General features: G+C 41.9%; 1 long non-coding RNA gene and 1 pseudogene across 1 annotated transcript in view; both read right to left on the bottom strand.

Annotated features, from left to right (window-relative positions):
• LOC119506192 overlaps positions 1–4,300 on the bottom strand; it is a 43,911-nt gene extending 39,611 nt beyond the window's left edge. Inside the window, exon 1 of the long non-coding RNA XR_005210941.1 lies at positions 4,167–4,300. This is a non-coding gene — a long non-coding RNA (uncharacterized LOC119506192). The remainder of the gene's footprint in view (positions 1–4,166) is intronic.
• An 11,013-nt stretch (positions 4,301–15,313) lies between these two features.
• Positions 15,314–16,292, bottom strand: LOC119505980 (annotated as a pseudogene).
• Positions 16,293–16,510: the final 218 nt, after the last annotated feature.

The following is a 16,510-nucleotide window of genomic DNA, read 5'->3' as shown; positions in this document are numbered from 1 at the left end:
TCCACCATTAAAGAAACTTCCCCGCAGCTTCTGTCCTCTTTCTCTTCTCTTCACTGCCAACCTTACTGGGGAGGACAACTCTACGTGCTCTCCTGGATTACAAATGTATGCAAGTAAGGTTTTTGGTTGTTTAAGCCTGTAACCAAGGTGGTTAGATCAGATCTTCTTGAAGTATAATTGAAAAAAAAAATCTAATTGATCCCAGACTCAAAAGTGGCATATGCTGGTGACTCAGTGATCAGCCAGCCTGAAGAGGGAAAAAGAGAAAGGAAAAAGAGATCTCTGTTATTGGATCAAATTTAATAGTTTGGACAGACTTGAATCTAACTCTGTCTCTGCACTTACCACTCTGACACATAATCCTCTCCAATCTCAATAAATTACACAAGCCAAGAGCCCAAAACCCCACCTGAAGTTTCCTTCCAGGTTCATGCCTTAACATGGGAAACTTCAAAATGCCAAGAGTGTCAGTGATCAAAGGACACCACTCTGCCAGGGCACATTTGCCAAACCATTATTTTACAATGATATGCAGAATTCTTAAGAAACTGTGCCCTGAATTTAAGCTATATGAGTCCAAAAGTTTGAGAATCCTGTCACAATTATAATGAAGTTAGGGTAACCGTTCCATTCTTTTAATGACTGCTCAGTCTCACAAAGAATAATCCCAACTTGTGACCAAGGAAAATGCCTCTAATGCAACTATTTTACAAGCAAAAAGACTGAGTTCCGATGGATACTGCGGTCGCAGTTGATTCGTCTGGGGGGGGGGCGGCCGGTTGCTGAACCCTCGGCTCTCGGCGTTGCTTGGAGGGTACCGGCGGCGGGGGCTCTTTCCCGGAGGCGAGGGCGAGGCGGGGGACTGGGCCCGGTCCCCGGCGGAGGCGTGCAAGGTGTGGAGGGCGGCGAGAAGGAACAGGCGGGACACGGTTCTTTGAGGGTGAAGAAGCCAAGAGAGTTTATTAGGGGTGAGCACAGGTTATATAGGCTGGCATAGAGGGCGGGGGTTGTTACAAGTCAATGCTGAGGGGATAAAGGCTAGGATTGGTTCTGAGAGGGTGCGGAGGTTAGGATTGGTTCTAAGAGAGCACGGAGGTTGTTTGAAAAGGGGCGGGAGTTGCTCTGGCAACGGTGTCTGGCAACAATGTATGCGCACTGGTGGTGATGGGAGTTGCACTGGCAACGGGGAGTGTCCGGGCAAGATAAGGGGGTGGGGAAAAGGCGGTTCCCTCCAGCAAGCCTCCCCTAACGGTGGTATTTTGGGTGAGGAAATGGGGCCTGCCTCCGGCCTCACTTTCCCAGGCCTGGGGGGCTGTGGAGGGCGCTGTCACCCGTGCCCACCACCCTCCCCAGGGGCGGATCCGGTCCCCTGGCCCAGGCCCGCCAAGTTGAAGCACGTAATCAGTGTCCCGCAGGATACCACAGCCACAGAGGGTACTGTTGTTGAATAAAGTCATAAAAGCTATGAAAAGGAAGTCAAAACTTGTGGTCCAGAAGTTTCATTTCCAAGCAGGTCCTTCCATTGTAGGTCACAGCCAGTGCTTCTTCTCTCAAAACTAGAAAATGATGAATAAATTGCAAAAAAGAATAGCTTTAAAGCATTGGAGAGCTTTGGCATCAACAAGGAATAAATGAACTAAAATTCCAGAGAGAGAAGAACCATTAAGAGAGGTGATGGTGATTTTCAGCATTTTATCCCCTGAAAACATATTCCAGTTCCAGCTGTCAGCCCAATGATCAATCTTGGGTAAGGTAGAGGACATTGCTGGGTGAAAGGAAACCAGAAAAGCTTTTAGTGGTCATGTAGGACCATGGCAACAAATCATATTGGAGGGGAGAGGCCTGAATGCACAGCCCATTTCCTCCACGAGGCATTGACTGAACTTTTTGGCTAAGTGGTGAGGAAGGGTAGGCAGCTGATACGCTAGGCTAAAAGTTTCTGAAAGAGATAATAAAACACCATCAGTCTTGAAGTGATTGGGAAACACAAACCTTCTGAGGGAAGGACATAGATAAGAAAAGAGGCAAAAGATGAAAGCCTGTGATGAACTAAAACCAGGATCTGTAGCTACCATTCAGGGGACTTGAAACACACTTGGATGTGGCTAGAGGCTGAGACTCAAGGCTTGGCCACTGGTAAAAAAAAAATAAAAAATAAAAAAATGAAGAAACAGTAAAGGTTTTGGTGTTCAAGAGGGACAAAATTACAGATAGGAAGATATCAAACACACAACCCTTCTCTCCCTCCAGAAATTTGTCAAGCTGAGGAAGTCAGGAGGCTAGACAGCTGAGCTAAAACATCTTAAGGCAGAGCTGCATTACCCACAGTCCTTCAGAACTGAGGAGACACAGACTTGCCAGGCTCTCAATTGACACCCTGGGAACAGAGGTAGATTGAGTCTGACCAAAACTACAACAAGCCCTGGCACAGCTCAATCCCTGAGTGGATGCTGGTGGGCAATCTCCTCTCTCGGTCTGAGTTACAAAGGAGAGGAGGAACTATCATTGGTGGAAGATAACATCACGGATCCTCTATAGTCTTTTATATACAATATTTGACTTACAAAGTGTAAAAAGGGAAGACCAAATGACCAATAATAAAAACTGACAATAGAAGTAGGTCCACAGATGACCCAGATACTAGAGGTAACAATTACTTTTAAAATAACCATGATTAATATGTTCAAGAAAATAGAGGAAATGAGAGGCAATGTAAATGAAGAAATGGCAAATTGCAATTAAGAATTAGAATTTACAAAAGAATTAAATGGATAATATAGAACTGAAAAGTACAATATCTAAAATTAAGAACTAAATGTATAGTTTTAACAACAGAATAGGCACAAAAGAACACAGAATTAGTGAACCGCACAGCAATTCAATAGAAAAATATCCAATTGAAGCCAGAGATTTTTTAAAGAACAATAAAAATAATTTTTTAAACTTCAGAGAAATTTTGGACATATTCAAAAGGTCTAAAATAAATGTGATTGAGTTGCCAGAAAGAGAGGCAATAATTAGGCAGAAGAAATATTCAAAAAGATAATGACTAAGAATAGTCCAAACAAATGAAAGACATCAACCCATACATTCAAGATGCTCAGAAAACTTCAAGCAAGATTAAAGAAAAGCTTATCTAGGTAATTCATCAAGATCAAATAGCTGAAAATCAGGACAAAAAGAAAATCTTAAAAGCAGCCGAAGAAATGACACATTACCATCTAATGAGCAAAAACAAGTCTGAGAGCTGACATCTCAAAAGAAAAAAAAAATAGAAGCAGAAAACAGTGGAAATTTTACCATCTTAAATGCATATATTAAGAAAAGAAGAAAGGCTGAAAAGTCAATGATTTAAGCTTTCATTTCAAGAAGCTAGGAAAATAGATCTAATCCCACTTAAGAAGGAAAGAAATAATAAAGATGTCATCAAAACTTCAAATAAATATTTTAAATACACTAAAAAATCAACAAAGTCAAAAGGTGGTTCTTTTAAATAAATCCACAGCAAAAAAAAAAAAAAAAAAAAATGGAATAAAATGCAAATTTCCAAATAAGGAAGAAAATATGAGATACAACTATAGATCTTATAGACATTAAGAACACTAGAGGACAATATCAAAGAATTTACTCAAAAGATGTTGACAATCTGGATGACATCAATAAATTTCTCAAAACAATACAACTTACCAACACTAAAAGTGTAAACAGAAAAACAGAAAAATCTTAATAGTCTAATGTATATTAAAGCAATTGACCTTATATAATAACTTTTCCAGAAAGAAATCCCTAGGCCTAAATAGATTTATTAGTAATTTTTTTTAATAGGAAGAAATAACATATTTACATAAAATCATTGAGAGAATATAAGGAAAGGAATAAGTCCCAACTCTCAGACATGTCTCTTTCATATACATATATATTTAAAATCCTGAAAAAATATTAGCATATTAAATTCAGTGTTATAGACAAAGGATATTATATCACAGAAAAGTGAAGTTTATTCTGGAAATGCAAGGGCAGTTTTGCATTCAAAAAGCAATCAATATAGTTCACCACGTTATGAAGAAAAAAGGTTTAGAATAAAAAATCATACTTTTATTTCAATTGATTAAAAAGACACATATTTGACCCAATTTAACACTCATTCATGATTAAAAAAAACTCACCTTAGCAACAGGGACAAGGCAAATGGAGACTCTTCCAGGAGGCTGGTAAAGTTCTATTTCCAACTAGATGGTAGTTGCAAGTGTTCATCTTAAAATAAATTGCTAAGCTCTGCATTTGTTATGGGTGTTTTTTTTTTTTTCCTTTTTAGTTTTATTTTGCAATAAAAAATGTAAAAAAAAAAAAAGATGAAGAAGGTAGTAAGATAATCCAAATATCACAAATTACATTAAGATCTTATTTTTTCAAACTGATAAAATAAGTGTCTGTTCCTGTGTTTAGAACAGGAAGTTCACACATATGTGCCACATCCCCTTTAAATTTAAGTGAAACAACACTTATGCAATCATTGTAAAAGGACTAATTATCCTTAAGTGATTCATCTATACATTTAGTAGGACAAAAAAATGCGTTACATCCTCAATTTGCATAATTGGGCTGTGGAACAAGTAAGATTTCAGTATAAATTTACCTGGTATTTACAGGTGGAGATAGAAAATCTCTTCAATTAGGCATTAAAACAATGGAGTAGACCATTCATTTAAAATCTTGGCAAAACTGCCCGTTTTAAATTTTATTTATCTAAGTTTTCTTCAGAATGCTTCCCGCCCATCATGAACGTGTGACCCTGGCGGCAACAACACTGCCACCTAAAAAATAATATTTTCCATGCCAGGAAATTATGATAACCAAGAGCCAAGTGTATAAAAATATAATGGGTGAAGATGAAGGACACTCTACAAAAACACTTTAATCAAGAAGAACCTGGGAAACGAGTACCAATCAAATCATGCCAAGGTTACGCTGGTTTTCAGGCAAAGAAATGTGCTTCTAGAGAACAGTTTTTGAAACTGCAGCTCCTACTCATGTGAACTAAATCTTAATGTCATAAATTGATTTGAATCATCACAATGCAATATTATGTTATCTTTAACATACTCACTTGGCCCTGAAATTTTTTGATTGAAGAATTTGCAATTATTCAAAGAGAAAGAAGGAAGGAGAGAGGGACAGAAGGAGTGGGTAGTGTATCTGGGGCAGAGGGTTAGTGTGATTGTGGTTAGAGGGAGGTTATCTGTGTTCCTGTGGAGGAACTGTATGCAATATGTGTGAGGGATGTCAGTGTGTAATATGTGTGTGTATCTGTGTGTGTATTGTGCAGTGTGTCTGTGTATTGTGTATACTGTGTGGTACATTATATTGTGGTATGAGTGCACTGTATGGTGTGTGTGCAGTATGTCTCACTGTGGTGTGTATATTACGTGGGTGCATGTGGTGTGTGTCTATACTGCATTGTATGAGTGTGATGGGTGTATTGTGCATGTGAGGAGTGTTTGTGTGGTGTGTGTCTGTGTGTATTATAGGGAGAGTGTGTGTATTGGGTAGTGTGTGTATTGTCTGTATTGCATTGAATTGTGGTATTGTGTATTTGTAGTGTGTGTGGTGTGTGTGCCTATATTGCATTGTATGTGTGTTGTCTTTGTGCTGTGTCCTGTGTGGGAGGTGTTTGTGTTGTGTGTATTGCGTGTTTCTCTGTGCATATTGTTGGGGGGGGTCATATGATGTGTGTGTGTGTGTGTGTGTGTGTGTGTATGGTGTATATGGGTGTGGGTATATGCTTTGAGGATTTAAACAGTGCCAGCATAGTACTATTTCGGTGATAGTCCACTTCAACAAGAGAGCTCCTGCAAGTCACCTTTAAAATTCAGAAGTCTAGTAAGTCAAAATGCTCAGGAAATAACCCATCCAAAGGTCAGGAGACCTGATCATTCAGAACAACCAAGGAACAAACAGCACCTGCTCAATTTAAATGTAAGATTTACCAGTGATGACGGATACGGCTGAAGAGAAAGAATTAGTGCCACAATCCGAGTTCACCATGTGAATTTTCTTGATAATAAACAAAAAGCTGAAAACACTTAATAGTATTTCAGGCTATCAAACAGCATCTAAGCACAGCCCTTCTTTTTCACAGAGAAACAAGGTGCACAGAAAAATCATCAGATCACTAAACAGCATGCTGGAAACATAATAGAACAATGCTGATTTCCAGGCTCCACCAAAGCTATTTAAACCCTAATCCCTAATGAGGATCCAGCCTCAGTATTTTTACCAGCTCCCCAGGTGAGTTTAATGAGCAGCCAGTGTTGAAACTTGCCTGCATCAAACCATTTCCGCTCCCACACCTTCCCTGCAATTGGCCTCAAATCCACCTGCCCTGCCCCTCGCACAGCCCTGAAGGAATGGGCCCGGGAGGGCATGTGGGGAAGGTGGGGAGGTCTGGTGGGTGGGGTCCTGCCTGAAAGAGAGTTGTGGTGAGGATGAGGGGCCCCCGTGACCCACGACCCACTCCTCACACCTGGCCCAGCCATCTGCCAACGCCACCTACCTCGGAGCAGGAATAAAAGACTCTCTTCCACCCTTTTTACGAGATTTCCTGTCACTTTCTTCCAACTTCTGTTCAGTGTGGTGCCAGTTGCATAACCCACAGAGCCGTTTTCTTAAAGTTCAGAGTCAAAATGGATCTGGCACTGCAGGAAATTCAGGATAAATTTAGCCAAAATCTCAGCTCGCTTAGAAGAGGCAAAGCTCCTTCCCGGATGTTTCACGTGCTGCTCCTCGCGACCCACAGAATCCCCAGACTGGAGAGTAACACCCAAAGACCGGACTGCAGCCAAAATTAAAGGGAGGCAGCACCTGGGCTGTTTCCACCACCCCCAGGAAGGGGTTGTACCGTCATGGCGCCATCTTCGGTTTTCTCACCTGGAGAACAGACTGGCCAACAAGGCATGTGGCACGCTCACAGGGTGTGTGCTCCCCAAGAAGCACATGCCCAACCTTTATCCCAAAGAAGAGTGAGCAGGTAAGTGTGCACCTTTTCTACAGATCCCAGAGAGAGAGAAAATGAAGTGCCAAGAATTGACGCATACAGGCTTGATCCCTTTTGCCAAGTTCAATGAAGTCTTCCTCTTGTCTGGGGAGAAAACAGGAAGTACTCACTAATGGAAGCTTCTCCCAGAAGAAACAAAGGAAGGGGGATGAGTATTCCCAACACATACTATGGGATAGTGCTAAGGAAAAGACTAAATCTGGTCCAAAGACTTTACCACGCCCCCACCATCTCAGCCTCCACTCCCGAGTACTTGTTGTAAGTCATGACTGCATCGCCCTCCTGATCTTGTTTACAAGCCTCCTTCTCTCTGAGGACTACCTCCAGCCTTTCGGCTCTCTGTGTTTCTCTGCCTCCTGCACTCAGCCCCCTCACCCCCTCCAGTCCTCGCTTCCTCCTTACCCAGCTTCAACGCCATGCTCCAATTTTCACTCCATGGAGGCTCTCTCACTTTATCAGAGTTACAAAACCCCAAACAGAGTTCAACACAATTCATCCTACTCCATACCTACACTCAGGTAGCTGAACGTGGTGGGGAAAATGCACGACCTGCCAGCTGGCCTCACTGTAGATTCATGACCTTAATCCTGAGCTAACCCCGAGCGGGCCTTTAGGACACTGCAGTTCCCAGACTGGACACCAGGACGGCCCAACACTAGTGCCTGGCAAGCCCTCTCCACCCATCACGATTTTTCTCCAAGGCACTTATTGCCTTCTACTTGCTTGTTTATTTCTGTTGTTTGTCTCCCTCTGGAAAGTAAGCTCCCTGAGGGCAGGTTTTGTGTGTGTTATTCCTGCTGTAGCATCAAAACCAAAAACTGTGCTTCCTGTGTAGTAAGCCCAAGATAAATGACTTCCTCCTTTTCTCTCCTCCGAGCTGGGACACCTCCCCCGGTTTCCTCACTCTTAGCTGATAATCTTGCTTCCTATTTCAATTCATAATAAAAAGAAAATCTCCAGAAGCTCCATGACCACTTCAACTCACCTCCCTGTATTGGTGCCCATTGTCCTCACTCCCTTCCCCATTACCATAACCAACATTTTAGTTCCCAAGCTGCTAAAACAAATGTCATATGATGGATTGCCTTAACAACAGGAATGTATGGGCTCATGGTGTCAGAAGCTAGAAGGCTTGCTTGTTCCCGTGATCAGTATCTTCTGGCTGGCCGGCAATCTTTGAGGTTCTGGCTTTTCTGTCACATGGTACTGCATGTGATGTTGTCTCCTTTCTCTTCCAAGTTCCATATGACTTCCAGCTTCCGGGGCTTCTCTCCCTGTGGCCTTCTCTACAAAGCCTCCAATAATAGGATTAACACCCATCCTGATTCAGTTGGACTCTACTCAACTGAAGCAACCTCATCAAAAGTCCTATTTACAATGAGTTCACGCCCACAGGAGTGGATTAAGATTAAGAACATGTTTTTCTGGGGTACATAGCTCCAAGCCGCCACAACAGCACACCAACTCTTCATGCCTGTAGCCAAGGCCAGTCTCTCCACTGGGCATGGGATCCCATCCCCAGTAACTTGTTCAATGACATTGCTCCAGCAATTCTCCCCCATCTCCTGCATCATGGTTTTTCCCTCCCTGCCAGATGACACCCTAGCATGCGAATATACTCTTAACTCAAGATAGTTTCCTAGGACTGCCATTACAAAATACCACAAACTAGGCGGCATGAAACAACAGAAACTTTTTTCCCTGCAATTCTGGAGGCTAGAGGTCCAAAACTAAGGTGATAGTAGGGCTATGTTCCCTCTGAACCTGTAGGGGAGAATCCTTCCTAGCTTATTCTGGCTTCTGGAGTTTTCTGCAATCCTTGGAGTTCCTTGGATGCATTGCTGCCTCTGTCTCCACATGCTCTTCTTTCATGTCTCCATTTCACATGAACTTCTCCCTTGTGTGTCTTCTCCCCTTTTCATAAGGACACCAGTCATATTGGATTAGGGCCCACCCTAACCCATTTTGGCCTCACTTTAATAATCTTTGAAGACCCTATTTCCAAATAAGGTCATATTCACAGAGTGGGGGTTGGCACTTGAACATGTCTTTTGGGAGGACACAATTCAACCCATAATTTTCTTTTTGAAATATCCTCTGTTGACACCTTCTCTTCTCCCCCAGCAACCATCCTATTTCCTCCTAAAAGTGTCATCCATACTTGACATCTCAAATTAAGTCCTCCCTCCTCTTATTTTTTAGAACCAACTCCAAGCAGCCTTTCATCACCACCACCACCCCAAACCTGAGGAGATGATGGTGGGATCATGAATGGAGAATGAGAGAAGAAGGAGAGGCAGTGAGTGTGAACAACTCTTAAAGAATTTTGCTGCAAAGATGGCAGAAAAAGCAGGACCAAGCCTACAGATGGAGGTTGAAGGGTTGTTGGTTTTATAATAAAAGATATTACAGCAAGTGTGTGCACCACGGGAAAGGAGCCAGAAGAGAGGGGGGAAATGATGTGGGAGAATGAAGGACCATTGCAGGTGGGAGACAGTGCTTCCCTGATAAAGAAGGGAAGGGTTGAGTCACCCCACAGGGGACCAGTGCCCTTGGCCATGGGAGCCTGTGGGAATTCTCCTCTGAATTCTTCTTCCTTCCTAACAAAGCTATCAGGAAATGAGGAAAGAAGTTGGGGTGTGGAGGTTCAGGGGGAAGGCTTGAAACAGTCATTGCTGAGATTAGGAGAGTAAATGGACTGGATAAATGTAGGAGGAGTGTTGGACCACACTGGAGACCCACCTGAAGATGATGGTCACGAATTTTGAGTGCTCAGTGTTGGGATGGAATCAGATGAATACATAAATAACTAATACAAAGTAGAAAATGCTAAGTGCCATCATAGGGATACAGATAACACATCATGGGTGTTCTAATGAGAGAAACACAATCATTTCCATCTAGGGAATCAACAAAATCTTGGAAGACTCCAAAGCAATGTAGGAGTTTAACATCCAATGACACCTGCAATCCTTAGCACATTTTCTAGCACATAGCTGATGCTCATTAATGGTATTTAAACAAACAAATAAACAGGGGTTGAGGGGACAGGGGAGAAAAGCTGCCCTGCTTCAAATCCCGGTTTGACCTCTACCAGCTCTGCAATTTTGCACAAGTTACTGAATTTCCTGCTGCCTCAGTTTTCTCATCCATAAAATGGGTATAATATCAGTATTTATTTATATAGAGGAAATACAAGGATTAAGTTGTATTTTCCTATTGCTGCTGAAACAAATTACCACAGACTGGGTGGCTGTAAACAGCAGAAATGTATTGCTCCACAGTTCTGGAGGTCAGAGGTCTGAAAGCAAGGTGTTGGCAGAGGTGTGGTCTTCCAAAGCCTCTGGGAAGAAGTTTCCCTGGCCTCCTCCAGCTCTCCTTGGCTGGTGGCCACATCACTCCAGTCTCTGCCTCCATCTTCTCTTCTCTGTCTCTGCATCTTCTCTCCTCTTCTGTCTCTTATAAAGACACTTGTGATTGCATTTAGGGCCCACCCCAGGGATCCAGTATAATCGCCTGATCTCAAGATCCTTAACCTAATCCTGTCTGTGAAGTCCATTTTCCCAAATAATGCTCCAAATAATGTTCACAGCTTCCAGTTATTAGGACATGTACCTATCTTATGGGGAGCCATTTCTTACCCTAAGACAAAGCCCTTGACATAGTTTGTGCTGAGAGGATAAAGGAGAAACAGGAGTCTGGAAAAGGGGGAAAGCCAGAAAGAGGATGTGAAATAACCAGCAGAGGTTTGGAGGAAGGACGTCATGGAGACTGCTGAGCTCTTCAGAGAGATGTGGCCATGGGGTACATGCATGGTGTGGTTGGGGTGTGCTGGACAGTGGGGTGGGGCCAGATGCTAGCTGCTGTGCAAGGAACGGAGAGCTGGAGGAGCCCAGAATGTGGAAGTGTGCGGTTGTGGGCCCAAATTCACCTGGTGGCCATTTGAAGAACATGTTACTGGGAGAAGAGATGGGAGGCTGAAAGAAGGAAGGCGGCCCTACATTAGAGCAAGACAGAGAGGAGAGGAAACGATGTGTGTATAAGAAGGCAGCAACAGATGTGGCCCTCTCTCTCTAGCTAAGCAAACTTGGCAGGTGAACTCACTGCCCTCCCCCTACATGGGATCAGACACCCAGGGGAGTGAATCTCCCTGGCAACGTGGAATATAACTCCCGGGGAGGAATGTAGACCCAGCATCGTGGGACGGAGAACATCTTCTTGACCAAAAGGGGGATGTGAAAGGAAATGAAATAAGCTTCAGTGGCAGAGAGATTCCAAAAGGAGCTGAGAGGTCACTCTGGTGGGCACTCTTAACGCACAATTTAGACAACCCTTTTTAGGTTCCAATGAATTGGAATAGCTAGCAGTAAAGACCTGAAACTATCAAACTACAACCCAGAACCCATGAATCTTGAAGACAATTGTATAAAAATGTAGCTTATGAGGGTGACAGTGGGATCAGGAAAGCCATAAGGACCACACTCCCCTTTGTCTAGTGTATGGATGGATGAGTAGAAAAATAGGGGAAGGAAGCAGACAGACAGACAGACAGACAGACAGACAAAGGTACCCGGTGTTCTTTTTTACTTTAATTGTTCTTTTTCACTGTAATTATTATTCTTGTTATTTTTGTGTGTGTGGTAATGAAGGTGTCAGGGATTGATTTTGGTGATGAATGTACAACTATGTAATGGTACTGTGAACAATCGAATGTACGATTTGTTTTGTATGACTGTGTGGTATGTGAATATATCTCAATAAAATGAATATTAAAAAAAAAAAACGAAGGCAGCAAGATAGTGTGTGTAGGCCTGTTTTCTGATGTGACTCAAAGGTGAATTGCCAATTTTAAGGATGGTGGCATTATTAGCACAAACTGGGGACTTCAATTTTTACAACCCACCGCTCCCAGTCCATGCAGCAAAAGTGCATGGTTGCATGTTGAAATCAATCAAAATAGTTAACTTACAGTGCATACTGTTTACCCCTCATTCTGAAGGACAACTCAGGGAGAGACAGGGCACTGAAGTAGATAGTTCTCTCAAAGGAGGAATTCCATAATAAATCTATTTTTAAAAATAAAGAATAAAAAGCAGAATTTTATTCTTTTCTTTCACAATCAAACACAACTTGATTCCAAAAAGCATCTGATTTATCGTATCTCTTGGTTTCTGCCTTAGTCACAATTATGTATTTTTAATTCAGTTTTATTGAGATACATTCATGTACCATACAATCATCCATGGTGTACAATCAGCTGTTCACAGTACCATCATATAGTTGTTCATTCATCACCCCAATCTATTTTTGAACATTTTCCTTGTACCAGAAAAACTAAAAATACAAATAAAAAATAAAAGTAAAGAAGAACACCCATATCACCCTGCCCACCCTATTTTTCATTTAGTTTTTGTCCCCATTTTTCTACTCATCCATCCGTACACTGGATAAAGAGAGTATGATCCACAAGGCTTTCATAATCACACTGCCACCCCTTGTAAGCTACATTGTTACATAATCATCTTCAAGAGTCAAGGCTACTGGGTTGTGGTTTGATAGTTTCAGGTATTTACTTCTAGCTATTCCAATACATTAAAACCTAAAAAGGGTTATCTATGTAGTGCATAAGAATGTCCACCAGAGTGACCTCTTGGCTCTGTGTGAAATCTCTCAGCCACTGAAGCTTTATTTTGTTTCATTTCGCCTCCCCCTTTTGGTCAAGAAGATGTTCTGTATCCCACGATGCCAGGTCCAGATTCATCCCCGGGAGTCATATCTCCCGTTGCCAGGGAGATTTATACCTCTGGGAGTCAGGTCCCATGTAGGGGGGAGCGCAGTGAGTTCACCTGCCGAGTTGGCTTAGTTAGAGAGAGAAGACCACATCTGAGCAACAAAGAAGCACTCAGGGGGGCTCTTAGACACAATTACAAGCAGGTTTAGCCTCTCCTTTGCGGTAAAAATCTTCATAAGGGCAAGTCCCATGATAGAGTGCTAAGCACATCAAACCACCAGTCCTCAATGTTTGTGAGAACATCAGCAACAATCCAGGTGAGGAAGCCCAACACCTCTGCAATTCCCCCCAGCTCCTCAGGGGGCCCTGCATATATATTTTTATTCTCTGTCCAAATTATTTTGGGATGTGTCACTATTTCACTCTAAACTATACAAACCTACCAGGTCACACTTCCTATTCAAAGTTCCATGTAATTATGGTACTTGAACAAACTGTGCAAGTTAAATTGTTTAGGAAATATAGATCTTGCACCAACTAAACATCTCTTCCCTTGGCCTCATGTGAAATTTGAAGTTTCAAAACACAGTCAGTATCATCCTATACCCTTTGGCCTGATTTGCCCTAGTCTTAACCACATCTGCTTCATTCATATATCTAATTGAAGTCTGGACTCTTTTTCAGCTTTTTTAACAGTTGCTGTATGCACTAATACTGACATTCATATCTGCCGAGCTCTAGCCCTGAGTTTCAGGTGTCACACAGATGCCCAAAGTTCCAGAGTTCAATCAGGTTATACACAAAGGGATCATCATCTCGGAATCTGGAGATAGCCGTTACAATTCAGGAACAGATGTCACAATTATGTTTTAACACTTATGTTTTTCCTTTTTCTGCTCACTTTTACAAACTGAGAGCAAAATACAATAAAATATTACAATGAGGACATGAACTTTTCTATACGAGGACAGCGTGACCCTGCTGAAATTGCACTTTTAACTCACAGACATTGCTACCATGAGATAACTGGAGATATGTGCATGCTGACATTAAGTTTATCTTTGGCATATAATACACAATTATGGGGTGTCGATTTATGAAAATTGACTATACAAGAGTGGAAAATTGCCTTAAGTAATTAGAATTAATAATAATTTTAGAGCAGGAAAGAAACTTCGAAGTCATCTGATCCAAACTTAATTCCTAGATAAGGAGAACAAGGCACAGATGGAAACACTCGGCTAGAATCCCACTTCTCACAAGTGCCAGAGCTAGAACTAGAACTAGAACTCCTTGTCAATTATTCCTTACATTATACAATAGTCAAAAGGAAGAGGTTTTAGTATTATTTTGAATTTCTCCCCATTCCATCAAATGTTTGTTAGAACAAAACAGCAATGTTCAAATTCCTATTTCTAATCTTCATCCCTTGTTCCTGTTCTGTACAAACTTTAGGACAAAACGTTGACATCAAGGAAATGGACAAACTTGAAGTGATAAAATCAAAATCTGATCACAGCCCTTTCCTCTAATTCAGAAAGAGGTTGATCTCAACACTAATTCTTGGATACCTGCCACTTACCTTTCAGATTTGTAGACAAGATTGTGGTAACAATGTTCAAATCTCAAGATGTAGAGTTGATTCAGTGATACAGTGTGGGTTCATCTGACCATTTTTCCTTCGTGGCTACTGCAAACATGAAATCAGTTTCTCTCAGAGGAGGTTTTATGCTCAGAGGGCTCACGTACATAGTCATCTCAATCAGTGAAAACAATTGGCAGTTTTCTATTTATTCTTTAAAATAAATATATTTTAGACAGAAAGAAAATAAGGTAGTAAAGTGAAAGTCCACATAGGGGAATTATTTTTTAACTGACAAATTACCTAAATATCAGTTTATAATGTATCAGGAGATTTACAATATATCCTGTGCAGTGTATTGAAGGCACAGAGTTTACAGGATCTGAGGTGGCTGAGCTTAAAGAAGGAGATGAAAAAAGGGGACATTTTTAAAAAGAGACAGATAAATTCAAATTGCAAGGAGTAAATCAAAATGAAAATTTGAAAAATTAAATGCATATTTGTTTTTATTTATAGATAGCAACCACATGACTTACAAGGAAGAAAAGGATATTAGAATGGAATTTGGATAGATGTGTATATGATTTGGCCAAAAATAAACAATGTTCCTACATTTTTTGGTCAGTGAGAATATTATCAATATATGAGGGAATTGTTGTTTAAGAATATGTAGAACTTATACAATCTGTGCCTCAGAAATAACTGTACATAGTGTTGTAAGTTGAAAATAACTCAAAAGAATAGCTAATACCAAATATACACCTGTGTATAAGAATTCAGAAAAGGCTGCATTCTGTAAAGTCAGTCAGCTGTATCAAAAGTGACACAAGTCCAAATCAAGATGTATGTTATATAAAAAGGGGGCATTGGGTAAGGCTTGCTGCATTAAATCCACAGTGTGATCCATCCTTTTAATTCTCATTCAGACAGAAGCATGCAAACAGTCTCAGGATCTGCTTAGAGTCTGCCTCCAATCCAGGAAGGCTACACATCCCACTTCAGAACGAGGCAGGTATGTTCCAGCAGCCGTGTCCTCCCCTGCTTCAGCCCAGTTTGCACTCATTTCTGCAAGAGTTCGGCCAAACCGTGCCCATTCATCATGGTGGGAAACAGCAGCCTGCTCTCCCATATCATATATGACAATCTGTCCTGCACACTCACCCCCGACAATCTCTCTTCCAGAGTGGAAGAGAGCAGGATGACCCTCCACGGGAAGGCTGGCAGTTGGCACTTCTGTGTTGTTACCGAGGTTCCCCAAATCCAGTCTCCCCAGCCATCCAACAGGGAAATAAGCCCACACATGGCAGGGTGGATGGCCACGGAGCATCATGAACACAGTGAGTTATCGTCAAATGAGCACAGTGGCTTATTATTCTTAGTTGTCCAAAGTTTTACTGTCCAGTCAAATAATGAGGTGAAAACCAGACGTGAGAAGTCTACTGCTCCAACAGCCGTGTGACAGTGGACCCAGTGACTGATTCCAGCTCTGCTGCCGTGGCGGCCTGCTGTGTGCCCAGAGCCTTCTTCACTCCCAACGGCAAGGTTGTTGGCATCTCCAGCAGGGAAGGACAGATGCCACCGCGACTGCATTTGACTGTTCCTGAGCTAACTCCACGCTATCCTGCGGATGAGAAAGCATGTTCAGACTCCGTGAACAAACTTTCCCATCAGTAGAGATGCAAATCTGATTGTGAGCATTGTGTGCTCCAACTGCATTTACACAATATACAGGTGTGTGTGTGCAGCAGCTGACGGTGGAGTTCTTTGCACTGGAGTTCCTTCTTTGCTACAGTTATCCCAAAGCATGATTTGGCCAGAATATGTACCACAATCAACCAGATTTGGATGAAATTTTGCAAATGTGCAGGCATCACAGCTGACTGGCAGTGAAACACATACTCTGGGGTAGTGTTTTTGTATTTCATATTCCATACAAAGGCCCCGCCATCAGGCTGGCGAGAGGCATCTTCATAGGAAGCTACAAGCAGCTCTTACTGAGATGACCAATCCCAACAACGAATAACACGATGCTTTGACCAACGTTCATCAAAAAAAATTGCAATTTCATGATAGTTTAGCTCCTGTTTGAATTTCCTCTCCTTTGTCTTCCAAATCTCTCCCGCTGTAGTCAAAGATGTTAATC

This window comes from Choloepus didactylus, chromosome 11 (genome assembly GCF_015220235.1).
Source record: "Choloepus didactylus isolate mChoDid1 chromosome 11, mChoDid1.pri, whole genome shotgun sequence".
Lineage (NCBI taxonomy): Eukaryota > Metazoa > Chordata > Mammalia > Pilosa > Megalonychidae > Choloepus > Choloepus didactylus.
The sequence above is the reverse complement of the archived record's forward strand: the minus strand, read 5'-3'. Positions and strand labels throughout refer to the sequence as shown.